This window comes from Pinus tabuliformis, chromosome 4_1 (genome assembly GCF_031772625.1).
Source record: "Pinus tabuliformis cultivar Carrire ecotype Pingquan chromosome 4_1, CPIR1, whole genome shotgun sequence".
Taxonomy (NCBI): Eukaryota; Viridiplantae; Streptophyta; class Pinopsida; order Pinales; family Pinaceae; genus Pinus; species Pinus tabuliformis.
Window position 1 is genome coordinate 887,211,421 of NC_142303.1, and position 14,195 is coordinate 887,225,615.

Below are 14,195 nucleotides of genomic sequence, written 5' to 3' on the forward strand. Positions count from 1 at the left end.
TTGGATTTCGAGAAGTCCAAGTCTAAGAAATCCTTAGTTTTTGCGGAATTGATGTGTGATTTCCCGCGTACTGACACAGAGACTGTGGCAGAGGAGTCCATTGCGGACGAATCTTTGTTTCTTATCAGTACTTTAGATCCGTGGTACGGAGATATAATCATCTATCTCCAAACCCAAACCTTTCGGCCTGAAGCTTCCAAAACGGAACGTCGAAAAATTCGGTTTCAATCCCAGCAATACAAAATTATTGGAGATACACTTTATCGCCGGGGGGCAGACTTAGTTTTTCGACGTTGTTTAACTCATGAAGAGGCTGAGAAGGTTTTGAATGATTGTCACTCTGGAGCATGTGGCGGTCATATGTCTGGGTATGCCACAGCTCAGAAGGTGTTGCGCGCTGGCTATTTCTGGCCGTCTATGTTTAAAGATTGTATCATTGCAGTCCGGAAGTGCCACAACTGTCAAGTGTTTGATCGAAAGATGCGCGCACCACCTGCTCCTCTCCACCCTATAATTGCCGTTGGTCCATTCGCCAAATGGGGTATCGACTTTATTACTTGTAACCCTCACTCGGTCGGGGGGCATGCGTATATCATCCTCGCGGTTGATTATTTCACTAAATGGGCCGAGGCGATGCCTACATTCGACGCAAGCGGCAAAACAACTGCAGTTTTCGTATTCAATCATATTATAACTAGGTTTGGTGTCCCACAAGCAATCATTACTGACCATGGGAGCCATTTTCGAAACATCATGATGACTGAGCTTACAAGCCAGCTTGGTTTGCGCCACGATAGCTCTACTCCTTATTATCCGCAAGCCAACGGTTTGGTTGAGTCTATCAACAAAGTTCTAGTTATCATGATCCGACGAACCATTGGTATTCATCGGTCGAATTGGCACAACATGTTATTTTCAGCGCTATGGGCATACCGAACCTCAGTGAAAACTTCAACAGGGTTCACTCCTTTCCAGCTAGTTTATGGCTTGGAAGCTGTGTTACCCATTGAATGCGAAATCCCATCACTTCAAATGGTTGTCGAATTACTTCCAGCTACTTCCGAAGAGGAGAAACATTTATTGTACTTAGCTAAATTAGATGAGACTCGACGTGACGCTACATTGGCAATCGAGACTCACGCGAAGCGAATGAAAGCTCAGTATGATAGAAATGTGACCCCTCGAAGTTTTTCGAAGGGAGACCTAGTGCTATTATATGATCAAGCTAACGATAAGCTAGGTGCTGGAAAATTCGTTCCTATGTGGCATGGACCCTACATTGTAAAGCGAAAGCTAGCAAAAGGGGCTTATGAGCTGGTTGATTTTGATGGGGACTCTTTGGGTAAACCCAGAAATGGACTTTACCTAAAGAGGTATTATGCTTAAATGGTGGGTATGGAGAATTTTTAGTTAGGTTAGGTTTTCTTTCTAGCTAGTATGTTTGTTAGTTAGTCAGTGTGCTTAGCTTAGAGAGTGTGTTTTTCGTCATTATTCTGGCTTATCTTGGTTTTACTCTTGATATTGCAGATGTCGACGCCTCTCCAAACATACATTGGATTTGCTGATGGTGCTTGTCGTAGTACACGGAATATCTCTTCCGCAGCTTGGGTTATCTATTCACCCTCTGACGAGTTAGTTTCTATGCATGGGGTAAGCCTCGGTCAAACAACGAACAACATTGCAGAATACAGTGCAGTGGTTGAATTATTATCCGAATCTATTTCATTTGGAATTCGACGTTTGATAGTGAGGTTAGATTCTGAACTTGTTGTATTACAGCTTAATAGAGTTTATGCCATTAGAAATCCTGTGTTATTAAGGTTGTTTTTGAGAGTGCGTCTCTTGGAACGTGAATTTGATTACATTGAATATCAGCATATTCCAAGGTCTTTAAATACATTAGCAGATGCAATTGCTTCTCGAGTGTTGGACAGACATTTACGATAAATCATGCAAGTAAATTTAAAAGCATTTCATCACATATGTTAAACAAGATAAGCCGGTAATAGTGATATATATAGATAGGAGTGTGTCAAAAAATATACATCGTCTTCGATCATAGGTTGAAAAACACCTTATGATCGGCAAAAATGATAAAGTACAAAAAGTCAAAAATGTCGCATGTGTCTACAAAGTGACTAGCCAATCACTGGTGGTGCTCCCTATACGACACCACTGCACGGGCTACCTTACGCAAAAACCTCCTAAACGGTCCAGGGACTGCGACTACATAGCGCTGAAGCCTGATAGGAATATCATCCATGGTAGTCTCAGGCATATCCGCCGTCAGACGCTCTAGATCATGCTCCAACTCAGCTAGTACCTCTGCAGCCGCGTCCTGTGGGGCCGGTACCGGTGCAACTGGATGTCTCCTTTCAAAAGGCCGAAGGTTGGCTGGGCGCTGTGGACCAACATCTGCATTTTGAAAATTTTTATTGTCAGTTTTGAGACGATATATATAAAAAACAAAAAAAAAATACATAATTTGAAAACTTGTGAAAAATAAAGTACCTCTGTCATCCCATTGTTCTCCCTGTGGAAGAACCGTGTCCGGATCATGTCGAAAATCTACTCCGGCATACGAAAAGTCCTGGATCGAAAAAACCTGGTCCTCTAACCAGTGAAAATAACTATCAGAGAATCGAACAACCGCCGTGCCCTCGTCAGGATGTCGGGCCATCACCGCAACCCATCGTACCAGCTTTGGCTCCCGAGGACCCAAGATATCAACAGTGAGTTGCTGAGGGATCAGCATCGGAACTCTCTCTAAGGCAAAGCTCACGACTAAAGGCCCATATCCAAAAGTTTTCAGTCGTCCGTTCTTTGCCTTAGTCAGTTGGCTCTTCATATTAGCCGACACAGCATCACACCAGTTGAAAATGGTGCCTTGGTAACAGTCAATTGCCATCCGCATTTGGGACCCGGAAGCAATGTGTAAAGCAGCTGCGCCGCAAATCCTGGTAACCGTGAAAGCTATAACTTTGAGTTCACGCAGAGAGATGTGTTTGATTTCCACGCCTTTCGAATGGTGTGCATTGGGTGTGCACCAATCTTCCCGGAGACTAACAAGGGATTGGCCACCCGGCCTAGTCCCGGCTAGATTGAGTTGCTCGCCTCTATTTGGCAAGCCAGTGAGAAAGTATACATCAGAGGGCTCTATCTCGAGCTGGTGCCCTCCTATGTAAAAGCATTGCTCTTGAACGTTCCATCTCTCAACCAGCCATTCTAAGAATCTTACCTGAGCCCTCATGCCTGGTATGGCCCAGTATTTATATAACCCGCATGCTTTTAGGGCATCAATGGAAGGTTGATGTTCAATTGCAGCTAAATCAACGTCCTCGTGCTCTCTCTCTCTCCAATCCAACATGGTGAGTGCCCTACACACCAAGAAACAATGATTAGAATTAATTTGGGGAAATTTGAATGGTTGTTTGTGAGGATTGGGGTTTCAAATTCCGCGTTCCACGGAGGACGCACCCCGCGTTTAGAACACAGGGCGTCCAGACGCAGCTGGCCTGAAGGTGGGCTGCGTCCCCCGACCATTTTCCTGTATAGGAAAAAGTCGGGGGACGCAGGTCACCCGAAGGGCACCTGCGTCCACCGAGGAGCGCATTTTGAAACCTAAACCCCCCCAAAAAACAAAACTAAAACCTAAAATACAATTTTAATCGAATGGAATTGAAGAGTAGGATGTTGTAAAATACCTGGAAGAGACGGCGTTCGATTCTGACGGTCGGATTTTCCGCAGCGACCACGGGAAGTTTCTTGCCAAAAGCCCTTTTTTCAACCTCAACAGTAAAATGGTAAAAATGACATGGTAAAAAGTCTTTTTATAGGTTTTTTGGATGAATTTGTTCATTTTTCACCATGGAAGGATGTTTTTCGATGTATTTTTGCCTATCTTAAACAGGTATGAGTAATGTGTTGTTTTTGTGCAGGACAAAGGGAATTAGAGGGAAAATTGTCATTTTTCACGAACCAAAATATCAGAGTCATCTTTTAAGCCCTTTTCTGACTCCTAAAAAATGAAAAGATTGCCGAGCGTTTCTTTTACACTCGTTAAAACGGAATTAAAAGACGGTCCCCTTATAGCTCTTTTCTGACCGTAAAATCAGGAAAAGATTGTCGGGTTTTTGTCGTTTCAAACTCGATACGGAAATAAAACGACGTGCCCTTGATCGCTTTTTACTTTTCAGGTCAGTGGCACTAATTATGAAAGTACTCCTTGGTCGCAAGATCAAGCGGTTCCCCCAGGTATTATTTTATACTTTTTCGGGCTTGAGGGACACAAATCTACGAAAAAGTTCAACTTGGAGTCTTCTTAAGTTTTTCAGACTCTCTAAAATTGAAAAACGCCGAGTTTCTCCTATACTGGGCTCGTTAAACATTTCACAGTAAAGGACCTGTTCAATTACAAACAGGAACGAACCACTCCTTCCTAGGGTTCGAATCAAAACTAGGTTGGACTCATCCGAAGGATGAGCTTATAATCAAGCATATGTTATCCTCCTCAAGCTTGTTAAAAATAAAGAGGTACTTGCCAGAAATGGCGGGGGAAAAGAGAGAAGAATGAGCCTATTTGTTACCTTTTGTCTCAGAAGAAACTTTATTACCACTCTTGAACACGACACTTTTTCATTCACCTGGGTTGGGAAATCCTTTACCTCACAGTTGATCAAACCACTTTGAAAGTCTTTAACCGGGCTCCGGGGATAAAGTTTGAATTATTCATCACCAAGCCATCTGTCGTGTCGTTATGTGTTCAAAAGGTCTGCAAGCAAAACTTTCATCTGCAAAATACTTGTCATCCGTTTGACCATCCCTGAGTCAGTCCTTATAGCAACATTTCTTCAACTTGAACAATGATTTCGTGTTGCAGGCTTGCCTGCAACGAGTCTCTTTCTATCGACATCAGCACATTATCTAGAGAGATGACTTAGAAATCGTCAGTACTTCGAAGTCTGCATGCATCAATGGCAGGTTTCTCGCCTTTGACGTCAGTTTACATCATTGACTTTCGATCAAAGGATTCCGTGAAATGTTCGACATCAACTCATTCATTCACATCTCATGGATTGTACTGGGTACTTTGAGAACCATTGACATTACTAGTGGTCTCTCTCACGCTTGTTAACAGTTTACATCATCGACTGGTAATCAAGTGGTTTCTACCATGTTCGACATCAACTCATTTATTCGCATGGCTAGAATCGTACCAATTTGAGAAGTAGAAATGAAGACCCTGGATCTAGTTTCCACCATCCAGGCTGCGAGGAGTTTTGTATTCATTATCTAAGTAGACTAATCATAAACAGATGGCTGCGTCCATACTGTGTCTACAAAAGTCTATGATTATGATGTACTGCAAGATCATTCCTGTATCAGAGTAGTTAGTCTGTTAGTTAAAGTTTTCATCTGAGTATGGGAATGCCTACCTCAGTGATGATATAATCTTATACATGTATTTTGTGTTGAAAATTGCAGGTTCCGACCAGGCTCTCCATGAGATAATCCTTGAAATGATAAAGCGCTTCACCCTTCCTAGATAATACAAAACCCTAATCTATTTCAGGCTTCGCACTTTAGGGGGCAATCTGTTACACTAAAAAATGTCACCATGACTATTCACAGTTAGGATGGCTCTATCAACAGTCATGCTACCCTCTTAGGCAAGTCTTATGCCTCTGCTCTCCATGTCAAACTCCAAAAAAGAGAGAAAGTCTTTCTAAATGTATTTATCTCTGGGGACGCAGGTTCTCTCAACCTTACCTGCGGGGACGCACCCAATGTTCACAAAAGCTGCGTCTTTGGACGCTCTGTATGTAAAGGGGTATGTGCGTCCCCCTGTAAAGGTTAAAATGCGCAAATTTCATCTTTAAAAAGTCACTTGTGGTCATTTCTAGAGCATTCTAGAAGGTTGTTCGACGTGTATTGAGCGCCTCCAGATGGTTCATGCACTCCTACCAAAGAGGAACTTATCCCATCAATAAGGGAGCTATCCCATCCAAAGAGGGGATTATCCCATTGATGGTGGACCTGATTAACTTCCTCTTGAGCACTATAAATACAGGCATTGGGCCAGAAGGAGGGGAGGTTGAAAGCTATACATTTCTAAGGGTAAATGCTGCAGGAATTAGGACTCCCATTTAGAAGCTTGTGAGGAGAGATTGCCATCTTTGCTTGTTCTATTTGGAAGTGGGTGAGCTTTGTCAAAGTAAAGGAGAACTCTTGATGGACCCTGGGAGGGACTTGCACAACACCAAGGCTCAGGTTGTATTTGTTCCTTTTGTTACCTATTAATGCAAATGAGTCCATTCTTCTCAATAACTTGTTATTTATGAGTTGTTTCATGTACTCCTTGGTCTATGTGTTAAATATGTTTTATTCTATGAGATTATCAAGTGCTATTTAATCGTTTGATTGTTAGTGTATGCAGGTTTCAAAGTGAAGGAGGAGCTCATCCGGATCAGCGGAGCTGGACTGCTACAACAGCGTTGGATTACAGGTAGGATCTAAACACTTGATTTCCCGTATAGTAAATGCATGTTTAGAGAAGGATTGCTCTTGTTTGTCTTGTTTGTCACTAGAGAGTCTTAGGCTCCTAGGGAGGTTGGTTGTGTCCGCACAATCGACTCTTTCCGCCTGACAGTGGGAAAAAAACCACCCCATTTGTCATCTCAGTATTCAATATTCTTATTATAAAAGTGTTTACAAGTTTTGTACTGGTGCAAACTCTTTCCAGTATGTAGGCATCTACCTACTGAAGGCTACAACCTTCACTCATTTTCCAGCTTCTACTGGAAGGGAGCTCCAACCCCCTAGCTCTTTTACTGGCTGATATGATTACCAGTATGTAGGTGTCATCCTGCAAAAGGCTACCACCTTCATTCATTATCCAGGGACCACATTTCATAAATTTTCAGACTGGATACTCCTGGTACACATCAACACAATCTGTAGGCCACATTTCATCAAATTTTTAGACTAGACCCATCAATAACATTGAAGCTCAAAATTAATCACCACTGCAATTCAACCATCAAACACAACAACATCAACTAATCACTGAAACCCATCAACTATGAAACAAAACACAATCAATAAATATGAACAGTCAAATCACTATCACCAAAACACTGCATCAACAACCAGAACCAACTGCAACCTCAAAAATCATATGTCAGAATGTGTACGCCACCTTAATGAGGACAACCTACGTGTATACGCTAATATCTATAACTTAACCTGCACATACCTCTAAAGATACTAAATCATAAAACTTCTGAACCAAAAACTGTACTAACCAAAGACATTCTGAAGATCTACTGTCAAATTATAGAGTTCTAAATAGATAGCAACAAAAGATTATTCTTCTTACTCAATCAATTAGTCAGCCAGACTCAATTTCCTTATACAATTAGTTTAACTTCATATATAACGAAGACATCATTGACAAATAGCAGTAAAACAACATCTCTGATAAGATAGATCAGTCATTTCTAAATAACAAGTGCTTCATTTGCATATGCCATTTGGAAGTGTCAAATCCATGTGTATACATGCCTTCACCGTGGTGAACCAGTGTATAGATCTGCAAATAATGACTTATAACTTCATATCTTTTCAAGACTTCAGAATATCCAAATCATAGCATTTAAAGGATAAAACATGCATTAGCGCTCAGATCTAGCCTATCCATTATCAAATCATACAATGATAAGTCATTTCAGGTCTCATGATCCTGATCCAAAATTGTATCCAAGGGTGCACAAGATGTTTCAAATCTATATCATAACCATAGCCCTTACAACACAAAATATACTTCATATAGAAGTATTCCTAAAAAGCCCTTTCACTTGCACATTTAGCCCTTTGATTTTCTCCTCCTTATATACTTAGAGACTTTGTCAATACCATGCACAAAAACAACACTTAGAACCTATGGTATTCTAGACGGGATCAAGTAACCTTTATTTCGCTCAATATTGTGGGTTAATACCATGGTATGGACTTGGTATTATTTAACCTTAATTTTCCATCCCATACGCTCTTTTCCTTCTGTGAAACTACGTGAATACGTATACGTGTATTTTATTATGTGTACCCGCTTGTATACGTGACCTGGAATAGGTTAAACATCGTATACAACTTAAAACATTCTCTTTCCTCAATTTCTTGATTCTGATATCCAATCCTTTGTCTCATCATCTCGTTCTTTTGTGACATTACTTTGTTACCTTTGAATTGACCTGTTACAATGTGAGTTGCCATCATGCATCACTTTATCATATTTGAATTGACCTGTGGATACACCATCTAGTTATCATATATGTGAGTTTCCATCAAGGACACCACCTGTATCATAATTCCAACACAAGTCCCTTATATTATTTTTGAATGTTGGAGTTAGCTTCTTTAACTTTCATTTAGAAGTTCTTCCTTTCCCTTTTCCTTTCTTAACATTTGTTGCAAATGTTGTAGGTTCGCCTTCCTCTTGTCTTTGAATTTTTCCTCTAGAAATGAGCCTAGATTCTTCTTGAGTGCAAGAACCCAAGAGTTCATCAAATAAAGGGAGCTCCTTTTTGCTACTAATGCCTATAGTAAATGTCTCCTAAAACATGGGAAGTCCTCCAAGGGTCATTTGCACAAGCTCTTTATTAAAAATGATTTCTCCAATGGAAAGAAGTTGATCTCTTACGTGAGATATTCTCATGAAGTATCCTATTATAGATTTTGACTTAGTCATCTCGATGTCATGAAGTTGACTCTTCAAGGAAATTACATGGCCGAGATTGTTGAATTTATACATCCCAATCAATTTATCATACGTATCCTTTGACTTCTTCAACTTTGACACATAAGTAATGAGAACATCTCTGTGAGAATCAATAATGATCTTCTTAGCCTTTATCTCACCCTTCTTGTACTTGGATTTGACACTAGCATTGGCATTCTTAGGAGGTTCATCTACCTTTCCCTCCACATATTCCATGAAATCATTCTCTTTAAGAGTAAGATCCAATCTAGCCCTCCATGTTGCAAATTTGGAGGCATCATTAATCTTCTCTTCAATCTTGAAGTATGAGGAATTCATCTTGTCTAAAAGAGTTGATCCCCAATCAGTGTGAAAAGTGTCTCAAACGGGTGTTCTCTTGTCTCCAAAGGCTAATATTCACGTCAACTCTAATACCATGTTAAATTTTCACATGTGTTCTATGTTGTTATAATCACTTAAAACAATTCCATTCATCCTAGGAACAATTAAGAAATTATAGATAGAACAGTAAAAAATAATGCACAATAGAAGATAGCCAAGCACAATGAGACACGAATATTTTTGGTCAAATACCAAGGAAAAAACCCACAAGAGGTAAAACCCACAACCAATTCTTCTTCTTCTTAGTCAAAAAATGTTCAACAAGAGATATATAGTCCAATAATACATCCATAAACCAATCAAAGTCAACCCTTTCATTTTCTAGGTTACCCACTTCAAAACGAATAAATGAGAGATAATACAATCAACACTAGTTAAAATTTAGTCTGCAATAGAGGGTTGAATTTTGGCCTGTGAAAGTTTGGTAAAATTCTTTAGTTAACCTGTGGTCAAAGTATAGTCAAACATTCAGTCAATGCCTAGAAAACAAATTCATATAATTGGTCAACACAAAGAATATTCCTGCCAAAGATTCGGCCTCCAAGTATAATCACAATCTTGGTTAAAATAGAGTCAAATTCTTTCGCACTTCTTGTTCAAATGCTTCGGTTAAACCCTAGTTAAAGCCTATGGGAAACCTCAAAAAATATGCCCAAAATAGCAGTCAAATAGATTCAAATATTCTTGGAATATTTAGCCTTCATGCATAGTCAAAGAACTTGGTCAAAGCAACAAAAAATAGCCCAGTCAAAAAAATTCAACACAAGTCAAAAGATAACATGAATTCAACTCTCGATTAAATAGAAATAAGCCTTCTCCTTCGCACGTGTGAACTTTCTCTACAATTTTAGATTGAATGGGTGTGGAGGATGTGATGTTCCAAAAGAGGGTCAACAAAGGTCTATTTATATGTGGTTGACGAGGGTCCTTTTCCACTATGGAGTTGAATTGATGGTCTTTGAGGCCGACTTGGTCAAAGTCATAAATATGACTTTTCTGCATAATTTTTCAGTGATAACATTAGAGAAATTAGGAGGTCAAAAATGGGCCTCAAAACAAAAATGTACAACTGAAATCAACTTTATAAGAAACAAAAGGATTCAATATGATAATGTGAACCATGGGGGATGATTCACCATTTTTGGAGTAAAAGGTAAAAAGATAATATAAAAAAACTATTTTTTCAACCTATATTTTCAACTTATCTCCCTACAATTTTACTCAAACTTCTAGCAGGAGAACTCATTGGATGCATGATTTAGTTTTGCATCCAAGGAGTACACATGTTGCATACTTTTGATGGACCCTACTACATGAAAAATGTGAAATACATGAAAAAATGTGATTGCAATCACGTTTTTTCATGTATTTCACATTTTTTGTGTAGTAGGGTTCATAAAAAATATGCAACATGGGTACTCGGATGAAAAATTTAATTATCCATCCAATGATTTCTGCCACTAGAAATTTGAGTAAAATCATTGGGAGGTGAGTTGAAAATACGAGTTGAAAAATAAGTTTTTTGTTTTTTCCCTCCAAAACTTGATGAGGTAATCTAATCTTATTTTATTACTTCCACTATTATTTTATAATATTGCTTAGGAGGCCCATTCTAAACCTCAAAATTTATATAATGATTATGACCATAGCTGTCAATTTTAAACATATGATGTATTGATTGTGGTGAAGACTATGTTGAAAGGAATGTATTTAGAGTTTGATATATGAGTAGATTGTTTTATTGCAAGTCTATTATGAAAATGGAAGAAATGTGGCCCACAAGTGTTGGATTGTAGAGTGTTATGAAACTAGCTCATAAAAATATAGAAAAAGTAGATCAACGCCTTAGAATTCAGCCTCTTCGAGGGGGCAACCTCCTTTACATTACGCAAATGAACAATTCTTGGATGATACAAATGGGAAGACCTCCTTTATATATATAGGAGTCTATGGGGTCATAATATAATCAAAGCCGACATAACAATAATAATGTAAGGGCACAATAATAACAATAGTGGGCTTCCAAGGGGCACAATAATAACAATATGGGGACTACATGGGTACAACAATATAATAAGGGGGTTGTACTAATTACAATAAGGGGTTACACTAGTAGTATAAGGGCCTAACATGCCCCTCTCCTTAAAAAAGTGTTTTCCTCAATGCTTGAGTACTTCTTGATGCTTATGTATAAAATACTTGTCCTCCCATGTGGAATCTTCAACGGGTAACTTCTTCCACTTGATGAGATACTCTTAAATTGATCGATTTTGTAGCTGTCGGGTTCTTGTTTATGTGACTGCCCCAGGTTCCAATATGATTTTTCCTTCATCTTCAAGTTCTAGCAATTTTGTTTGAATTGGGATCTTCTGCAACTTTTGAATGAGTGGACACACTTCTTCATCCTTCTTCCATTCATACCTTGTTTTGTTTATCAAATTTGGTCAAATAATAGAAATAGCACAAAATAATGCTTCCACGTCCTCATCCTTTCTTGAGAGTTCATCTGCAATAAAATTTTGCTTCCCTTTTCTATAGATGATGTCAAAGTCATAACCCAACATATTTGTGACCCATTTTTTCTATTCTTCTAAAGATCATATTTGTTTTAAAAATTATTTAAGACTATCATGATCCATTTTTACCTTGAAGTGTCCCATTGGGTAAGGTTGCCATTTCTTAAGTGCATGTAGTATTGCCAACATTTCCTTCTCATAAATAGCTTGCTTGAGATGTAGCCGTAAAAATACCCAATCACCTACATCAAAACTTTTTTCACTGCGATGTTGATCTACCTGTTGTTTCATTTGATTCTGCACCAAAGTGGCGTTATCCTTTAAAAGTTGGAGAACTTGTTTTTGATGCTCGATGTGATCTCTCACTGCTTGAACCTTTTTCTTCTTGATATGTCCTCCTATCTTGATAATTTGAGGAGTGGTAATTCCGGCCAATGCATTACAAGATATGCTTGGATTCATTTCTTCTTTCTCGATGTGATCTTTCACTTCTTGAACCTTTTTCTTCTTGATATGTCCTTCTATCTTGAGAGTTTGAGGAGTGGTAATTCTTGCCAATGCTTTACAAGATATGGTCGGATTGATTTCTTCTTTCTCTAGGGTTGGTTCCTGGTGTATATCCTCTTATTTTGATGTTTCTTGATCCTTTTCTTCCTCCTCTTCATAATCTATGTAAAATAATTTCTTCGCAGCACACTCATGACCTTTAGTGCATTTTCTATCACAATTGTAACAAAACCCTTTTTCTCTTTTTTCTTCCAATTGTTGTGGTGTAACCCTTGTAGGTTGTGGAAGGCTAGGAGAAACAATACTTCCATCTTTATAGTTTTGAGGGGTAGACTTCCTTGTTTCCATAATTTTTCTTGCCACTTTGTAACAAAGCCCTTTTGCTCTTTTTTCTTCCAATTGTTGTGGTGTTGCTCTAAAGAACATGTCGCTCTTTGTATACTCATAATGTGCTATAATTTCCTCCGCGAAAATTGACCACGTAACAAGTGGTTTACGAGAAAAAAGCCCTTTATACCATAAAAATTGATCTTATTCTAAATATGAAGATGCAATACATACCTTTTGTAACAGTGGTACACCATGTAAATCAAAATATTTCTCCATCTGTAGTATCCAATTTACCGGATCCTTGCCATCAAACTTCCTCATCTCAATTTTTCTTGATTTTAGGAGCTCGATCTTGAAATGACTGTAACTCTATACTTTTGCATCTTTAAGTTCTAAAATTTAGGTCTGTAATAGCCCTCTGAGTCATATTTCTAACTCCACAAGTCTGATTGCAATTGGATTCCTAAAGAAATATTTATTCCCAATCTCCCGTGATGACCTAATTATAGACCTTTTCAAAAGAGTGAACTTGTATGAAGTGCCACGTGTCACTGTTTTTACCTTCGGATCTGAAAGATATACATAGGAAACTACAGTCTGTCCTCTTTCTGTAACTTCTTATGAAATTTCAATCTGATGCTCAGAGAGACATTATGACTATTTTCCCTAGGTCACCTGTTTGGGATGTAGTTCAGGAGTCTGCAAAATCTCTAACTTCTTCAGATCATATCTACGAAAGTATAAAGAGACAAAATCTGAAAATTCGGACTGGAGGTTCAGCACGATTTCTTCTCAAATGGGTTTTTTTTTTTTTTTGCTTCTGAAACTTCACAGAAGAAAAGTTATAGTGAAAATTCCATGATGGTCTGTTTGGAGCAGCGAAACCCTAGAATCCAAAGCTCTAATACCAAATGTTATGAAACCAACTCACAGAAAGATAGAAAAGATAGATCAACACCTTAGAATTCAACCTCTTCGAGGGGGCAACCTCCTTTACATTACACAAATGAACAATTCTTGGATGATACAAATGACAAGACCTCCTTTCTATATATAGGAATCTAAAGGGTCATAATATAATTAGAGCCCACATAACAATAATAACGTCAGGGCACAATAATAAAAATAGTGGGCTTCTATGGGGCACAATAATAACAATATGGGGACTGCATGGATACAATAATATAATAAGTGGGTTGTACTAATAACAATAAGGGGTTACACTAGTAGTATAGGGGCCTAACATAGAGAGAAGAAGATCTACTATGAAACATTATGAAAAATGGTCCACATGAGTGTTTGAAGGTTAGGGCCTTCATTGAGGCAAGTAGTGTCTTTCTGTGACATGGTGTAGTGGCATCCTTTAAGTAGAGGCCTGAGAACTTGGGAGTGATGGCTTCCATCCAGTGGTGGCAGGATATACTACTAGGCATTAGGGCATCCAAAAGGTGGTGGCCTACAAAGTTCATATAAATAGTGGCCTAGAGCAAGTAGTCGCTCACATGATTGGAAATTTGTGGCTTACACACTAGTGGTGGCCAGTGATCATATCTAAAAGAAGATTTGAATATTAATGATAAAAAAAAAGACAAAGACTATCAGCAGACAATGGTGTTTACCCTTTGGGTTTCCACCTTATATCTTGTGTCTCATGTGTTAATTGAAGTGTTGTTGATCATTTTTGT